This window comes from Trichoplusia ni, chromosome 5 (genome assembly GCF_003590095.1).
Source record: "Trichoplusia ni isolate ovarian cell line Hi5 chromosome 5, tn1, whole genome shotgun sequence".
Lineage (NCBI taxonomy): Eukaryota > Metazoa > Arthropoda > Insecta > Lepidoptera > Noctuidae > Trichoplusia > Trichoplusia ni.
Genome location: NC_039482.1, coordinates 807,766 through 827,548, shown reverse-complemented (window position 1 = coordinate 827,548; position 19,783 = coordinate 807,766). Strand labels below are relative to the sequence as shown.

Genomic DNA, 19,783 nt, shown 5'->3' with positions numbered 1-19,783 from the left:
TACATAAAACCATATCTAAAACTAAAACCGTTTAGGAGATATACGACAGCAAAAACTTTAAGCTCTGTGGTTGAGTGGCGTAAGCACCGGCTTCAAGGAGTCGCTAGCTCTGAGTGCCGGGTTCGATCACAGGTCGGGTCAATGTAAAAACTCACATTTCTACATTGTCTCGGGTCTGGGTGTTTGTGGTACCTTCGTTGTATCTGGATTCCACAACACAAGTGCTTTAGCAACTTACTTTGGGTTCATAGATAAAGATAAAGATCATCTATTTGTATAAAACATGAGTATGGAGTGCAAACAGGTTTGCAAGCAAGATGGTATAAAAGAAAGTTACGACCTTACATGTTTTGCCCACACGGGCGTACAAAAATACAAAATTCAAGTAGGTAGGACAATAGTAAATTCCTTCTATTTTTAAATAACTAACATACTTAACAAAATTAAATTTAAAACTAATAAAACAATACTCAGACGACGGATGACAATATAAAAATATAAGTTGATAATTAGGTATTTAGGAAATCATGTAGACTATAAAAACAATTTTCTATTAAATATTTTTTAGATGAAATTTAAATTTAGTGACTGTAAGTTGTTTTATAGATTTTGGTATTTTATTAAATATTACTGGTGCAAGACAAAAAACACTGTTGTGCATTAGTGCAGTGTTGGATGGTACAATACATAGTCTATCGTTATCTCTTCGGTTGCGAATAACTACGTCAGAAAGACTGCTGAATAAATGAGGATTTATTTTAACAAAAATAGCTACTTCATATATGAACAGGGAAGGTAATGTTAATATCTTAAATTTAGTAAAATAAGGTCTACAACTTTGCGTGGTTTTAAGTCCAAACATAGCTTTAATACATTTTTTCTGTGACTTGAAAATAATTTCCTTATTAGTAGAGTTACCCCAAAACATCACACCAAATCTCAGAATGGACCCTACAATACCGTGGTAGGCAGTAACAAGAGCGTCACAGTTTATTACGGCTGCTAATTTAAAAAGTGCGTACGCTGAAGAACTAGTCCTCTTTACTAGTTTCTCTGCATGCGCTTTCCAATTTAAGTTCTTATCCACTGTGATGCCTAAAAACTTTGTTGTGTCAACTGTGTTAAGAGTAGTCCCTTTAAAACTAATCATATAATTAGGGGTAGCCACTCGTTGAGTGAACCACATTATTTTTGTTTTTTCAACGTTAATTTTCAAATTATAATTATTCATCCAACCGATTAGAGACTGGATTGTGTGATTGATTGCTTTTTCATAGGTATTTTTATTTTCGGAGTGTATCGTTACAGTGTCGTCAGCAAAGAGTGTCATAGGGTACTTTGTAACTTTTGGTAGATCGTTGATGTAAATTATAAAGAGTAAAGGTCCTAACACACTGCTCTGTGGTACTCCGAACATACCTGTACGTGTGTCAGACTTATATACTTCTTCACATTCTTTTAAATGATTAATTTTTGTGATCTCTGTGTACTGCTGTGTACTGTTTTCTGTTTTTTAAATATGTTTCTATTAGCTGAAGTACATTGCCAATAATGCCATATGCCTCCAACTGTTCAGTACAATGTATGTGATGTTTTCCGCATTTATATTTTATTTCAACTAGAAAAGTACCGACGCGATGCAGGTAAACAATAAAACCGACACCGGTAGAAAACAGTATTTCAATCGGGCGAACGAAGAGGCGGAAGCTAGGCAAAATATGGCAAAGTTTTACGTTTATAGTTCAGGGACCTCATCTTTGGCAAGTTTCATCTACTTAAAAACCACCACAGCTGGTGCCGTGATACGAGGGAACATTGGATTACTCACACTCAAACAACTTCTTATTTTAATGCATACTCTGTACCGTCGTGGGTAAAATGGTACATAATTAAAACAAAATAGTACCAAAGCAGTCGTTTTATTTCAGAAAAAGTACCAAATTACATGCTAATTTCCTTAATTATCAAAACCACACGATCACACAAGCAATGACCTGGTTTTGCTCACACAAGATTATTATAATTATAAGTAGAAATGCCTTAAACCTAACCCTCCTCAAACAGTACAGCATAACTATTTGTGGATTGTAATGGAAAAGTGTGTCCTATCGATGAAAAAACCTTAGTCTTAATCTTAAAATCTAGGAGAAAAAGTTGGTGAGCCCATCTCAAACCTTACATCTAGAAGAAAAAATTGGATTAAATCTACGCTTACAAACTACCAAAGAAATGGTGATGGTATGAAGCGTGACCGCCATCCCATATTTGGCTTCACTATTAATCTGTATTTTAATGCTGATGGATTAAGGTTGAATATGCTTCGTATGGTTTTTGGTCTATAGTGAACTGCAGTTGAAATATAGGTGACAATGGATCATAGTGAATTCAGAGCATATCTTTGATGTAGATTAGATCGATACTGTTTTTTCTAACGGTTGATACAGATTAATGGTATTTTTTTATTGTAGTACTTACTATTTTCAGCATTGAGTCAACATTCTTTATTATTTTCAATTACTTGGATAAGTTTTTCGTGGAGTACCGTACGAGAAAAGTGGGCTATGAATTTGATATTTTTTTGATTGATTTTTTTGAATTTGATTTTAATGAATTGGAGTTTTTCTTTAGCATCTCGAAAACATCGGTTTAGTTTTGTTCTTTCAGATTGTGTTTCTTTGCTTTATAAATTCAGATTATACTTTTAATATTGATTTTAATTTGCTTTAGCTTTTTTAATTATTGAGTTTTGCGTTCTTCCCAGAAAGCTTATACAGAAACAAGTCTGTCTGGTCAATAGTAAACATGAATTTGATTTTGGAAAATGGGCATATGTAGTTAATTTCGTTGGCACACGTATTCTTTTCTTTTTTACTGACTAAAAATAGACTCGTGTTGTGAGAATGGTTATATAGTTTTCGGAAGATGCTTTTAAGGACAAAAGTTCTCATTTTTGTGTCTCGTTCTTTAAAATATCTCGATTTTCAATTTCCATTTTATTAAAATGTTGAGTCGTTATGAAGTTTTCTTGGCCCGGCATTTTACCATTTTTACTAGTTACTTTCATGTTTTGTATATAATGTTTTTGTCTTAGCATTTGTAAATTTTGAATTAATTGTAGAATGTGCTCCGATTTTGTTAGCCAGACAGAATCTAATGGAGAAAATATATTATGATAATTTTTGCCAATTGATTTTCGGACCTTAACTTCTAGGACGTAAATGTCTAAATACAGGTTTAATTTAATAGTGATTCCTAACAGTCTTTAAAAATTGATTTAATTAAGCGGGACTCTGGGATTATTTCAGCCGGATCTATTTTATATAGGCGGACGATATTAAGACGAATATTGTAAAGAAACCCCAAAAAGGTTAATTTTTTACAGATATTTTGGCACATTTAAATGGATGAGAGTTGACTTTGAAATTCGGAATATAATCTGTATAAGTGGCGGACAATCGGTTTCCAGGTATTTAGCAGTTCGGTCATCGTATCGATCTAAATTAAATAGATGAGTCACAGAAATAATTTGCTATAGTGAAGAATGAGACTTAAGTCACGTCCATTTGAACTCATCCCATTTCTGCACATCCTTAAAAACTACCTTAATCCTAGAAACGCTAATTATTATAAGATCAAAAGTTTATTGAAGTCTCTCATTCTAGTCGATATAAGTGGTAAAAAAAGCTAAAAAAACGCTCTCCGTTCACATCGTGACGTCATCTGAAACAAAGAGATGTAATGATTTATTGAAAGCCTCGTGATACAGACATTCATTGTGTTAAAACTTTAATAAAATTTTAACTCATTGACAAATCTAATACCTCATATATTAATACTTATTTTATCTAACATATTCATATAAAAATAAATGCCTAAATCCTACAATTAAAAAGTCTAGTTTAAACATACAAATACAGCCAGCCAAAATATTCGATCGCGTTGTACAAAACAATGGTGTGGTGTTACGGGTCTTTAAAGCAAGATTTTGAAATTTTCGACTCGCAGTGTTCAACTTCTGCTAGGCCAAACTTTTTTTGAGAAGCCTACTTTTTCCGGGACTTATGTCCATGTTACCCGATGTATGCTTTGGATAAGACGAACGCACAAAAGCAAATTGATTAAAAACTCACTATCTAGCAAAAGAGCAGAGCTATCATAGTTTCCTGATTTAATATATTAATTATATATTCGCCAGCAGTGCAAAAGCAATCCTACTAAGTACAATAAAACTATTTAACGTCGAACTCTTTGCTTCTCAAGATAAATGAACTTCGGCAGTGTTGCAATTCAGTGCCAAAGAGGGCATTTTTAGTCTTATTTTTTCCCTTTGTGTGCCGGAGACAAGGTAACACTTTCGGACAACTTTAAAACGTTGATATAAAATTTGAATGACACTTCATTGGGAAAGTAACTGAACGTATCGCATATTTAAGTCAAAGTACCATCGACTGGAAAGGAAAAATTGCGGAATTGGATGAAGAAATAAAGTTCTGCTTACCTTCTCTTCCTCTCTACTTCAGGATGACTTCCTTGTACTCCAGCTCCTCTATCGGCTTGGGCGGCTCAAGCAGCATCCACTGCCCGTTGCCCGGCGGCTTAGCCTTCCCGTCCTTCCCATCCACCTTGCCATCGGCAGCGGCCTGAGCCTGCATGGTGCGCAGCCAGACACGGCAGCGCACCGAGCATTTGGAGTTTCTAAAATATAAAAATATTTTTAATACAATGTTACTCAGTACGAAGTGAAAGGCAAATAAAAAAATAATTTAGGAAAAATATACTATTGTAGTTAATTTTGAAGAGTAACGGAATATATCTTAAACTACGCATCTCTGATACTCCAAATCAAAGGATGTCGTTCATGAACTTGTGATAATAAATAAAAATCGCAAACGAAAAAGTAATATTCGCTTTAAAGTTTGGTCACAACACTTATGAAAGAGAAACTCAGTACTTTTTTCGCAAAAGCAAAAATGTGCAAATTGTCGAAAGCAAGTCATAAAATTACACCCACTATGTATTTTATTTTAGTTCCAATACTTTAATTTTGAATAAAAATAAAAGAACAGCTGCATTGGTTATGAAAAGCTACGTATAAAAATTTAAGGGAAATTTGATTTTTGTCTAACAGAAAATAACAAATAGGAAATATAAACTTACCTCTTTTTCGGTGTTCCGACCTCGGCCCCCATTGCCACGTTGGCCGCCACAATGATAGCTTTGCACTTTCACTTAAAACTGCAATTAATGTAAGCAGTACCGAGAAACGTACGAACTGTACAAAATAGGAGAGCGATCTGTGAGGATAGGGACGCCGACTGAGCTTTTATACCCAATCGCCACCCCTAAGTACCACCACCCTTCGGACCACCACCCTTCGGACATGCAAAATGGCCGCACGGACCAATTTGTAAACGAAAATCACACCGGATGATTATTTCGCTTCACGAATGTTTAAAATAAAAGATCCATTCGTAAAAAGTATGTTTTCCCCAGGGAAAAAAAGTTGTTTTAACGCAATATTGCCATAGTTATTACCAGATAAAAATGTTTGAACTGACTGTTAATACATTGACATTTACAATTGCTTTAATTAATCTTTATGAGGATATAATGTGGCACAGAACTAGGGCCGCGAAAAAAGCAGATTCGATTTTAGAAACTCTTAAAGCAATAAAGAACTTCACTGCGGTGCACTTCTTGTCCCGAGTTTGGGTGTCTTTGTACATGTGAATTGAATGTTTGAGAAATCCCCAGCGACACAAGGATAAAATCATTTAGTGCGGGAGGGTAAATAATATTTATTTGAAATACGTAGGTATTGCTTCACTGATAGACATTGTGTATTCGAGTAAAATAGAACTAGATGCTGTACTTAGCATATAAGTGCTTGCTTTTGTGTTCTTATACTTAATTTCGTTTGGTTGGTATAAAAACTGGTGTAAGAGTTTTTAACAGTCCGTAGGCCTCGCGTGGATGTATTGTTGTTATTTTCGTCTAATATATTACGCTGCCGCTATTATAATGTATGTGTGTTCAGCATATTTACACTTACTTAGATTTTGAAGAGTTTATAAGACGTTAAACTAAATTTGGATGCGAATATCAGTAATCAACAAACCTAGTTGCCAATATAAGTATAGTAAGCCCCTGAAGCAATAATATCATCAGAACAAATTGAGCGATAGCAATTTAGTTGTTTTAAATTAAAGAGGAATTATGTGCGAGTTTTCTTAGGCATGTCTGATAAAAATTGGTAGAGCCATTTCAAAGTAGAGAGAGAAAGTTTTAATTTATAGGGTATCACTACCACTATCACTACTAGGCGTGCCTTTTAAATTCTGTCCTTTCTATATTTCCCGGCAATTATGAATTTTGAACTGTTCTAAATTTGAAAGTGTTGAATTTTCGAATCTCAAAACAGTTGAAAGTTTTAGGATTAATGGTATTTATTTTTTGTTACTCTTTTTTAATTTTCCTTTTGAGTTCATTCATATTCATATATTTATTTGCATTCCATAGTGTTACAAAAGATGTTAAAGAGGCTTAAAGCTAGGTACAATGTTACGGACCCTGTTAGGGCACAGCACCGATTTGAATCTGTCAGGTTACGTACGAAAATTAATTTTTCTAAAGAAAATGTTCGTGCAATCTTATTCTACAACTTTAGAAGAGGTCTTCAGTGTTTTGAAGAGCTAAGATCTGTATTCAGTGATGAAACCCCATGTCTGCGGACTGTCGAACGCTGGTATTTAAGATTCCGGCGGGGACAACCTAGTGTTAATGCCATATCAAATAGATGTGAGAAAACTAATTCTCGAATATCGTCATGTGACTTATCGATAGATAGAGGCTCTATTAGGCATCTTAGGGACAACCATTCCGAAGATCTTGCAAAAAGCGCTTGGAGTAAGAAAGCTATTTTGCCGTTGGATACCACATCTGCTTTCTGACTATCACAAGGCGGCCCGCGTCAGATGATGTAAGAAAACCCTGCAAAGGTTCAACCGAGGAGAGTCAAATTACGTCTACGACATCATCAGTGGTGGACGAATCTTGGGTCTATTCTATGATTACGATCCTGATTCCAAACAACAATTCACAATCTGGGTGTTTCAAGACGAGCTAAGGAGGAATAAAGTTGTTCGCTTTCGAAGCACTCCAAAGAAGTTGGTGGCCATATTCGTGTGAAAAATGGCTATTTTGCGACTAACGCAGAATGGTAAAACACAGTTTGTTTACCACAAGTCAACGCCGCTCTTCGAAAATTTAACTCAAAGCGACACCTCATCCACCACCACGACAACGCTAGGTCACACCGCACTCGTCAAACTTTTGAGTATTTGAAGCAGGAAAAAGAAGAAAGTCTAGACCATACTCCATGCAGATCTGACCTAAGCCCTAACAATTTATTTACATTTCTTAAAATTAAGAAAAGTCTTTGTAGTCAAAGGTTACAATGCGATGAAGAAGCAGTCGACGCTTTTAAATCAGACATTTCGAACACCACACTTTAGAGAGAAATAAATGTTATAATAACTGGTTTGAGCGAATCAAAAAGTATATTAAGCTACGTGGTCAATACGAATACTTAGAAACACTATAGAAAGTACTAAAAGGTTCAAATCGTGCGCTTTTTCTGTCGCTATTTCCCCTTGACTACTTAAATCTTTGAAACTACTTGATGGATTTTGATGCGGTTTTTTTTAATAGATACAGTGATTCATGAGTAAGGTTTTTAAGTTTAACCTATGCTTAATTTCGTAGAGAACAGAAAATTATGTTGTTTCAAATGAATTAACTTCTATTTTAACGCTTTCATTGCAAACGCTGGCTTAACTGCACAAGATACATCAAAATAATGTTCTACAATACTGTACACCATAAAAAGATCTACAAAAAGGTCCGCGAGGGCATATGTCTATCTTTAAGGTTCACTCACCATTACCATTCTTTGGGCAATTAATTTTATTCCAAAACAAAACATTTTTGCGAAGTTGATTTTGTTGAGATTTATCCTATCACAATAAATACGACTACCGTGACAAATAATCAATTTTTCTTTCAAACGCTTATTCCAAAGTTATTTCAAAACGATGGTATGAATGCTTATCAAAATAAAGAACGTTAAAAAAATTCTGCAGCGTATATTAGCATTGCTCCCGTGCGAAGCCAGGGCGGGTCGCTAGCTTAACAATAATTTTATATTGTTACAACCACTAGACAAAGGTCTAAATTACAACTGCTTCGGTAAACATCAGTTCTAACTAAGTGGCTACGGGACCCTCTCGGGCGGCGACGATGTCATTCTGCTAGCTTACGTTAGGAAGAAATCTGCCAAGATGTGGATAAAAATTAAATTAAAACAGAAAAAAAAAATGCCGACTGTAAGTGTTTCACTATCACTGATTTGATTAGCGGCTGGAGAGAACTTGGATGGAGATTGATCATTGTGTAGCTCAGTTCTTAACGTAACTTTAAAAGCAAATAATTTTCATTTAAACTTGTCGTTTCACCATTATGTCAGTGTTCAACAGCAAACAGTGAATATGAGCAAACAGCACACCATATTCTGTAGGGGTGTGTTCTATGGCAGGACGAACGTGACGTCTTATTAGATAGTTTGCAGCCGATATCCGGTGTTGTTTACTATGAAGACCTTGTTGCGAGTAGAGCAAATTTCCGTGCTTTCAGACGTTTTTGCCATACCTATTATTCGAATTATAGGACTCATTAAATTGTAAATTTATATCCGTGGTGGATTTTGATCCGTTGGAATAACTGAGCCTAACTCAGTCGTCAATCTCTTTTTAGGGTTCCGTACGTCTGAATACAAAAACGGAACCCTTATAGGATTACTCGTGTGTCTGTCCGTCCGTCGCTTACAGTCAATTATCTCCGAATCTATTAGACCGATTAAGTTGAAATTTGGTACACATATCAATTCCTGTGACCCAAACACAGACGTGTGACGTGAGCAGATGAAATCTGAATATGGGGGGTAATTTTTGGGGGGGAAGGGGAAAATTAAAAAAAACCTGAAAACTGCATCGTGTGGCATATCAAATGAAAGTTCTTGTTGAGAAGATCTTAAATGTAGTTTTTTGTAATTTTAAAATAAATAGTTTCAAAGTTATTCAAGAAAATAGACGAAAATTGACCATTCCCTCCCCCCTTATCTCCGAAACTACTGAACCTAAAATTTTGAAAAAATACAGAAATTAGTTTTCTCCTTATAGATTATAGGAAAACCTATAAGAAGTCTATGATATTAAAATAACATGGTAAATTACTCAATATTGTGCGTACCAACTTACATTTGCAGGTGGAACGTGTGGGAGAACATATTTTTAACTCAAAATCCATTATAGGTAACATCGTACGGAACCCTCTTCACGCGAGTTCAACTCGCACTTGTCCTCTTTTTTTTTTGCTATCATTAGCCATTTCTTCTCTTGTCTCCCGCTTACAATGGAGGGAAGTGGAACATTTTTTCTAACTCCTCCTTTTTACTATTTCTGATTAATTTCGTTGCGGGTTCGAAGGCAGTTAAATGTTTCCCACTGGGACACACCGAACTTAAGTGTTTAGGTGGTTTTAGTTGGTTTCATAGATCCTGGTTTACAGGAGTTGCAATGACGGGCATGTGTGGCGGACTAAGTCCCACAAAAATCACTGATTAGCCGGACATTCTTTGTATGAAAAAAGCGAGATTATTTAACGGGACCTTATTTGGCAGTTGTGAAACAGGCCATATATCTTATATTGATACGGAGTAAACGGTACATTACACAAGGAATCCACAAGAAAAAAGGACTACTGGGACAAATAATATCAATTTTAAATTGAATCAACAGACGTCGGTAATACAAATTACATAAAGAAAAGTGATTTAGGCTGTCAATGGGATCCAAATTTGATTTGATCTAAGGGCTACATTGCTGCATCACAGATATAATGTTCCTTTGTACAAAAGTGCTCCTTACTGTCAGCCATCACAGTTCAATAACAAAACCGGTACATAAAACCATATCTAAAACTAAATCCGTTTAGGAGATATACGACAGCGAGAACTTTAAGACCTCAGTGGTCGAGTGGCGTACGCACCGGCTTCAAGGAGTCGCTAGCTCTGAGGTCCCGGGATCGATCATAGGTCGGGTCAATGTAAAAATTCACATTACTTAATTGTCTCGGGTCTGGGTGTTCGTGGTACCTTCGTTGTATCTGGATTCCACAACACAAGTGCTTTAGCAACTTACTTTGGGTTCAGTACAGTGTGTGATGTTTTCCGCATTTATATTTTAATTCAACTAGAAAAGTACCGACGCGATGCAGGTAAACAATAAAACCGACACCGGTAGAAAACAGTATTTCAATCGGGCGAACGAAGAGGCGGAAGCTAGGCAAAATATGGCAAAGTTTTACGTTTATATTTCAGGGACCTCATCTTTGGCAAGTTTCATCTACTTAAAAACCATCACAGCTGGTGCCGTAATACGAGGGAACATTGGATTACTCACACACAAACAACTTCTTATTTTAATGCATACTCTGTACCGTCGTGGGTAAAATTGTACATAATTAAAACAAAATAGTACCAAAGCAGTCGTTTTATTTCAGAAAAAGTACCAAATTACTTGCTAATTTCCTTAATTATCAAAACCACACAATCACACAAGCAATGACATGGTTTGCTCACACAAGATTATTATAATTATAAGTAGAAAAGCCTTAAACCTAACCCTCCTCAAACAGTATAACATAACTATTTGTGAGTTGTGATGGAAAAGTGTCTCCTATCTTAATGGAAAAGTGTGTCCTATCGATGAAAAAGCCTAAGTCCTAATCTTAAAATCTAGGAGAAAAAATTGGATTAATTCCAAGCTTACATCTAGGAGAAAAAGCTGGTAAGCCCATTTCAAACCTTACATCTAAAGAAAAAGTTGGTTAGCCCATCTCAAACCTTACATCTAGAAGAAAAAAATGGATTAAATCTACGCTTACAAACTACCAAAGAAATGGTGATGGTATGAAGCGTGACCGCCATCCCATATTTGGCTTCACTATTAATCTGTATTTTAATGCTGATGGATTAAGGTTGAATATGCTTCGTATGGTTTTGGGTCTATAGTGAACTGCAGTTGAAATATAGGTGACAATGGATCATAGTGAATTCAGAGCATATCTTTGATGTAGATTAGATCGATACTGTTTTTTTTAACGGTTGATACAGATTAATGGTATTTTTTTATTGTAGTACTTACTATTTTCAGCATTGAGTCAACATTGTTTATTATTTTCAATTACTTGGATAAGTTTTTCGTGGAGTACCGTACGAGAAAAGTGGGCTATGAATTTGTTTTTTTTTTATCTTGAATTATTAGTTTGAATTTGATTTTGATGAATTGGAGTTTTTGTTTAGCATCTCGAAAACATCGGTTTAGTTTTGTTCTTTCAGATTGTGTTTCTTTGCTTTATAAATTCAGATTAAACTTTTAATATTGATTTTAATTTGCTTTAGCTTTTTTAATTATTGAGTTTTGCGTTCTTCCCAGAAAGCTTATACAGAAACAAGTCTGTCTGGTCAAAAGTAAAAGATTTTGGAAAATGGGCATATGTAGTTAATTTCATTGGCACACGTATTCTTTTCTTTTTTACTGACTAAAAATAGACTCGTGTTGTGAGAATGGTTATATAATTTTCGGAAGATGCTTTTAAGGACAAAAGTTATCATTTTTGTGTCTCGTTTTTTAAAATATCTCGATTTTCAATTTCCATTTTATTAAAATGTTGAGTCGTTATGAAGTTTTCTTGGCCCGGCTTTTTACCATTTTTACTAGTTACTTTCATGTTTTGTATATACTGTTTTTGTCTTAGCATTTGTAAATTTTTAATGTGCTCCGATTTTGTTAGCCAGACAGAATCTAATGGAGAAAATATATTATGATAATTTTTGCCAATTGATTTTCGAACCTTAACTTCTGGGACGTAAATGTCTAAATACAGGTTTAATTTAATAGTAATTCTTAACAGTCTTTAAAAATTGATTTAATTAAGCGGGACTCTGGGATTATTTCAGCCGGATCTATATTATATAGGCGGACGATATCAAGACGAATATTGTAAAGAAACCCCAAAAGGTTAATTTTTTACAGATATTTTGGCACATTTAAATGGATGAGAGTTGACTTTGAAATTCGGAATATAATCTGTATAAGTGGCGGACAATCGGTTTCCAGGTATTTAGCAGTTCGGTCATCGTATCGATCTAAATTAAATAGATGAGTCACAGAAATAGTTTGCTATAGTGAAGAATGAGACTTAAGTCACGTCCATTTGAACTCATCCCATTTCTGCACATCCTTAAAAACTACCTTAATCCTAGAAACGCTAATTATTATAAGATCAAAAGTTTATTGAAGTCTCTCATTCTAGTCGATATAAGTGGTAAAAAAAGCTAAAAAAACGCTCTCCGTTCACATCGTGACGTCATCTGAAACAAAGAGATGTAATGATTTATTGAAAGCCTCGTGATACAGACATTCATTGTGTTAAAACTTTAATTAAATTTTAACTCATTGACAAATCTAATACCTCATATATTAATACTTATTTTATCTAACATATTCATATAAAAATAAATGCCTAAATCCTACAATTAAAAAGTCTAGTTTAAACATACAAATACAGCCAGCCAAAATATACGATCGCGTTGTACAAAACAATGGTGTGGTGTTACGGGTCTTTAAAGCAAGATCTTGAAATTTTCGACTCACAGTGTTCAACTTCTGCTAGGCCAAACTTTTTTGAGGAGCCTACTTTTTCCGGGACTTATGTCCATGTTACCCGATGTATGCTTTGGATAAGACGTACGAACAAAAGCGAATTGATTAAAAACTCACTATCTAGCAAAAGAGCAGAGCTACCATAGTTTCCTGATTTAATATATTAATTATATATTCGCCAGCAGTGCAAAAGCAATCCTACTAAGTACAATAAAACAATTTAATGTCGAACTCTTTGCTTCTCAAGATAAATGAACTTCGGCAGTGTTGCAAATCGCACAAAATGAATACCCAAAGGGGGCATTTTTAGTCTTATTTTTGCCCTTTGTGTACCGGAGACAAGGTAACACTTTCGGACAACTTTAAAACGTTGATATAAAATTTGAATGACACTTCATTGGGAAAGTACCTGAACGCATCGCATATTTAAGTCAAAGCACCATCGAATGGAAAGGAAAAATTGCGGAATTGGATGAAGAAATAAAGTTCTGCTTACCTTCTCCCCCTCTCTACTTCAGGATGACTTCCTTGTACTCCAGCTCCTCTATCGGCTTGGGCGGCTCGAGCAGCATCCACTGCCCGTTGCCCGGCGGCTTAGCCTTCCCGTCCTTCCCATCCACCTTGCCATCGGCAGCGGCCTGAGCCTGCATGGTGCGCAGCCAGACACGGCAGCGCACCGAGCATTTGGAGTTTCTAAAATATAAAAATATTTTTAATACAATGTTACTCAGTACGAAGTAAAGGCAAATAAAAAAATAATTTAGGAAAAATATACTATTGTAGTTAATTTTGAAGAGTAACGGATTATATCTTAAACTACGCATCTCTGATACTCCAAAGGATGTCGTTCATGAATTTATGATAATAAATAAAAATCGCAAACGAAAAAATAATATTCGCTTTAAAGTTTGGTCACAACACTTATGAAAGAGAAACTCAGTACTTTTTTTGCAAAAGCAAAAATGTGCAAATTGTCGAAAGCAAGTCATAAAATTACACCCACTATGTATTTTATTTTAGTTCCAATACTTTAATTTTGAATAAAAATAAAAGAACAACCGCATTGGTTATGAAAAGCTACGTATAAAAATTTAAGGGAAATTTGATTTTTGTCTAACAGAAAATAACAAATTGGAAATATAAACTTACCTCTTTTTCGGTGTTCCGACCTCGGCCCCCATTGCCACGTTGGCCGCCACAATGATAGCTTTGCACTTTCACTTAAAACTGCAAATTATGTAAGCAGTACCGAGAAACGTACGAACTGTACAAAATAGGAGAGCGATCTGTGAGGATAGGGACGCCGACTCAGCTTTTATACCCAATCGCCACCCCTACGTACCACCACCCTTCGGACCACCACCCTCCGGACATGCAAAATGGCCGCACGGACCAATTTGTAACCGAAAATCACACCGGATGATTATTTCGCTTCACGAATGTTTAAAATAAAAGATCCATTCGTAAAAAGTATGTTTTCCGCAGGGAAAAAAAGTTGTTTTAAAATCTTGCCATGGTTATTACCAGATAAAAATGTTTCAAACTTCAAACTTCAAATATTTATTGCGATCATGAGTGGATACAGATGTTATAAAACTTAAAGGTACATACATGATACCCTGTTAGGGCGCAGCAATACAATTACAGTACTTATAGAATTACTTACTCACTAAATCTTACACACTATTCTATTTATCTTATATATAGGTATATTATACACATCACACACTTATACATGTATGTATGTATAACATATGTGTATATAAATGCATACACATATATGAATATATGCATATTATATACATATATTATTGAATTTATTTATGCTTATATTGTAATTTAATCATTATTCTTATATTATTTATTTTAACATATTTTAATTGAATGGTTTTTGTACATACTTATATCATATTGTTTCATATTTTAGTTCTGTCCTCGAAAAACTCTTTTATGCTGTAATAGCATTTTTCGATCAGATATTTATTTAATTTAATTTTGAATACATTTAAGTTGGAGGTTTCTTTTAGTTTTTGCGGTATTTTATTGTATATTTTAATACACATTGCATATGGCCCAGAATGGAATGACAGTTAATACATTGACATTTACAATTGCTTTAATTAATCTTTATGAGAATATAATGTGGCACAGAACTAGGGCCGCGAAAAAAGCAGATTCGATTTTAGAAACTCTTAAAGCAATAAAGAACTTCACTGCGGTGCACTTCTTGTCCCGAGTTTGGGTGTCTTTGTACATGTGAATTGAATGTTTGAGAAATCCCCAGCGACACAAGGATAAAATAATTTACTGCGGGAGGGTAAATAATATTTATTTGAAATACGTAGGTATTGCTTCACTGATAGACATTGTGTATTCGAGTAAAATAGAACTAAATGCTGTACTTAGCATATAAGTGCTTGCTTTTGTGTTCTTATACTTAATTTCGTTTGGTTGGTATAAAAACTGGTGTAAGAGTTTTTAACAGTCCGTAGGCCTCGCGTGGATGTATTATTGTTTATTCGTCTAATATATTACGCTGCCGCTATTATAATGTATGTGTGTTCAGCATATTTACACTTACTTAGATTTTGAAGAGTTTATAAGACGTTAAACTAAATTTGGATGCGAATATCAGTAATCAACAAACCTAGTTGCCAATATAAGTATAGTAAGCCCCTGAAGCAATAATATCATCAGAACAAATTGAGCGATAGCAATTTAGTTGTTCTAAATTAAAGAGGAATTATGTGCGAGTTTTCTTAGGCATGTCTGATAAAAATTGGTAGAGCCATTTTAAAGTAGAGACAGAGAAAGTTTTAATTTATAGGGTATCACTACCACTATCACTACTAGGCGTGCCTTTTAAATTCGGTCCTTTCTATATTTCCCGGCAATTATGAATTTTGAACTGTTCTAAATTTGAAAGTGTTGATTTTTCGAATCTCAAAACAGTTGAAAGTTTTAGGATTAATGGTATTTATTTTTTGTTACTTTTTTTAAATTGCCTTTTGAGTTCATTCATATTCATATATTTATTTGCATTCCATAGTGTTACAAAAGATGTTAAAGAGGCTTAAAGCTAGGTACAATGTTACGGACCCTGTTAGGGCACAGCACCGATTTGAATCTGTTAGGTTACGTACGAAAATTATTTTTTCTAAAGAAAATGTTCGTGCAATCTTATTCTACAACTTTAGAAGAGGTCTTCAGTGTTTTGAAGAGCTAAGATCTGTATTCAGTGATGAAGCCCCATGTCTGCGGACTGTCGAACGCTGGTATTTAGGATTCCAGCGGGGACAACCTAGTGTTAATGCCAAATCAAATAGACGTGAGAAAACTAATTCTCGAATATCGTCATGTGACTTATCGATAGATAGAGGCTCTATTAGGCATCTTAGGGACAACCATTCCGAAGATCTTGCAAAAAGCGCTTGGAGTAAAAAAGCCATTTTGCCGTTGGATACCACATCTGCTTTCCGACTATAATAAGGCGGCCCGCGTCAGATGATGTAAGAAACCTCTGCAAAGGTTCAACCGAGGAGAGTTAAATTACGTCTACGACATCATCAGTGGTGGACGAATCTTGGGTCTATTCTATGATTACGATCCTGATTCCAAACAACAATTCACAATCTGGGTGTTTCAAGACGAGCTAAGGAGGAATAAAGTTGTTCGTTCTCGAAGCACTCCAAAGAAGGTTTGGAGTGCATTGGTGGCCATATTGGTGTGAAAAATGGCTATTTTGCGACTAGTGCACTTGAACATCGTAGAACGGTTAACGCAGAGTGGTAAAACACAGTTCGTTTACCACAAGTCAACGCCGTACTTCGAAAATTTAACTCAAAGCGACACCTCATCCACGACAACGCTAGGTCTCGCACTCGTCAAACTATTGAGTATTTGAAGCAGGAAAAAGAAGAAAGTCTAGACCATACTCCATGCAGATCTGACCTAAGCCCTAACAATTTATTTACATTTCTTAAAATTAAGAAAAGTCTTTGTGGTCAAAGGTTACAGTGCGATGAAGAAGCAGTCGACGCTTTCAAATCAGACATTTCGAACACCACACTTTAGAGAGAAATAAATGTTATAATAACTGGTTTGAGCGAATCAAAAAGTATATTAAGCTACGTGGTCAATACGAATACTTAGAAACACTATACAATTTGCTAAAAGGTTCAAATCGTGGTTTTTTCTTCAAACGACAAACGTAAAAAGGCATGGCACGTATTATATTAATTGCAACGTATTGTATTAAAACAGAAGCGCTTTTTCTGTCGCTATTTCCCCTTGACAACTTAAATCTTTGAAACTACTTGATGGATTTTGATGCGGTTTTTTTAATAGATACAGTGATTCATGACTAAGGTTTTTAAGTTTAACTTATGCATAATTTCGTAGAGATCAGACAATTTTTGTTGTTTCAAATGAATGAACTTCTATTTTAACGCTTTCATTGCAAACGCTGGCTCAACTGCACAAGATACATCAAAATAATGTTCTACAATACTGTACACCATAAAAAGATCTACAAAAAGGTCTGCGAGGGCATATGTTTATCTTTAAGGTTCACTCACCATAACCATTCTTTGGGCAATTAATTTTATTCCAAAACAAAACATTTTTGCGAAGTTGATTTTGTTGAGATTTATCCTATCAAAATAAATACGACTACTGTGACAAGTAATCAATTGTTCTTTCAAACGCTTATTCCAAAGTTATTTCATAACGATGGTATGAATGCTTATCAAAATAAAGATCGTTAAAAAAATTCTGCAGCGTATATTAGCATTGCTCCCGTGCGAAGCCAGGGCGGGTCGCTAGCTTAACAATAATTTTATATTGTTACAACCACTAGACAAAGGTCTAAATTACAACTGCTTCGGTAAACATCAGTTCTAACTAAGTGGCTACGGGACCTTCTCGGGCGGCGACGATGTCATTCTGCTAGCTTACGTTAGGAAGAAATCTGCCAAAATGTGGATAAAAAATTAAATGAAAACAAAAAAAAAAAATGCCGACTGTAAGTGTTTCACTATCACTGATTTGATTAGCGGCTGGAGAGAACTTGGATGGAGATTGATAATTGTGTAGCTCAGTTCTTAACGTAACTTTAAAAGCAAATAATTTTCATTTAAACTTGTCGTTTCACCATTATGTCAGTGTTCAACAGCAAACAGTGAATATGAGCAAACTGCACACCATATTCTGTAGGGGTGTGTTCTATGGCAGGACGAACGTGACGTCTTATTAGATAGTTTGCAGCCGATATCCGGCGTTGTTTACTATGAAGACCTTGTTGCGACTAGAGCAAATTTCCGTGCTTTCAGACGTTTTTGCCATACCTATTATTCGAATTATAGGACTCATTAAATTGTAAATTTATATCCGTGGTTGATTTGGATCCGTTGGAATAACTGAGCCTAACTCAGTCGTCAATCTCTTTTTAGGGTTCCGTACATCTGAATACAATAACGGAACCCTTATAGGATCACTCGTGTGTCTGTCCGTCCGTCGCTTACAGTCAATTATCTCCGAATCTATTCGACCGATTAAGTTGAAATGTGGTACACATATCATGACCGAGGAGGGAGATAATGTGACCCAAACACAGAGGTGTGACATGAGCAGATGAAATCTGTATATGGGGGTCATTTGGGGGGGAAGGGGAAAATTAAAAAAAAAACTGAAAACTGCATCATGTGGGATATCAAATGAAAGGTCTTGTTGAGAAGATCTTAAATGTATTTTTTTGTAATTTTAAAATAAATAGTTTCAAAGTTATTCAAGAAAATAGACGAAAATTGACCATTCCCCCCCCCCTTATCTCCGAAACTACTGAACCTAAAATTTTGAAAAAATACAGAAATTAGTTTTCTCCTTATAGATTATAGGAAAACCTATAAGAAGACTATGATATTAAAATAACATGGTAAATCACTCAATATTATGCGTACCAACTTACATTTGCAGGTGGAACGTGTGGGAGAACATATTTTTAACTCAAAATCCATTATAGGTAACATCGTACGGAACCCTCTTCACGCGAGTTCAACTCGCACTTGTCCCCTTTTTTTTTTGCTATCATTAGCCATTTCTTCTCTTATCTCCCGCTTACAATGGAGGGAAGTGGAACATTTTTTCTAACTCCTCCTTTTTACTATTTCTGATTAATTTCGTTGCGGGTTCGAAGGCAGTAAAATGTTTCCCACTGGGACACACCGAACTTAAGTGTTTAGGTGGTAATCGTTGGTTTCATAGATCCTGGCCAGACAGGAGTTGCAATGACGGGCATGTGTGGCGGACTAAGTCCCACAAAAATCACTGATTAGCCGGACATTCTTTGTATGAAAAAAGCGAGATTATTTAACGGGACCTTATTTGGCAGTTGTGAAACAGGCCATATATCTTATATTGATACGGAGTAAACGGTACATTACACAAGGAATCCACAAGAAAAAAGGACTACTGGGACAAATAATATCAATTTTAAATTGAATCAACAGACGTCGGTAATACAAATTACATAAAGAAAAGTGATTTAGGCTGTCAATGGGATCCAAATTTGATTTGATCTAAGGGGCTACATTACTGCATCACAGATATAATGTTCCTTTGTGCAAAAGTGCTCCTTACTGTCAGCCATCACAGTTCAATAACAAAACCGGTACATAAAACCATATCTAAAACTAAATCCGTTTAGGTGATATACGACAGCGAGAACTTTAAGACCTCAGTGGTCGAGTGGCGTACGCACCGGCTTCAAGGAGTCGCTAGCTCTGAGGTCCCGGGTTCGATCATAGGTCGGGTCAATGTAAAAATTCACATTACTTAATTGTCTCGGGTCTGGGTGTTCGTGGTACCTTCGTTGTATCTGGATTCCACAACACAAGTGCTTTAGCAACTTACTTTGGGTTCAGTACAGTGTGTGATGTTTTCCGCATTTATATTTTAATACAACTAGAAAAGTACCGACGCGATGCAGGTAAACAATAAAACCG

General features: G+C 35.4%; 1 protein-coding gene and 2 long non-coding RNA genes across 3 annotated transcripts in view; all 3 read right to left on the bottom strand.

The window, feature by feature from the left end:
- LOC113493951 (intraflagellar transport protein 122 homolog) overlaps positions 1-19,783 on the bottom strand; it is a 58,626-nt gene that overhangs the window by 23,959 nt on the left and 14,884 nt on the right. The gene's annotated exons all lie outside the window — the stretch shown is intronic.
- Positions 1,904-5,308, bottom strand: LOC113493952. The gene is made up of 3 exons (XR_003400615.1): positions 5,158-5,308; positions 4,499-4,695; positions 1,904-3,720 (listed from the first exon to the last, which is right to left on the bottom strand). It is a non-coding gene; the product is annotated as an uncharacterized LOC113493952 (long non-coding RNA).
- LOC113493953 lies at positions 10,786-14,177 on the bottom strand. Its single transcript, XR_003400616.1, has 3 exons — positions 13,932-14,177; positions 13,279-13,475; positions 10,786-12,490 (listed from the first exon to the last, which is right to left on the bottom strand). It is a non-coding gene; the product is annotated as an uncharacterized LOC113493953 (long non-coding RNA).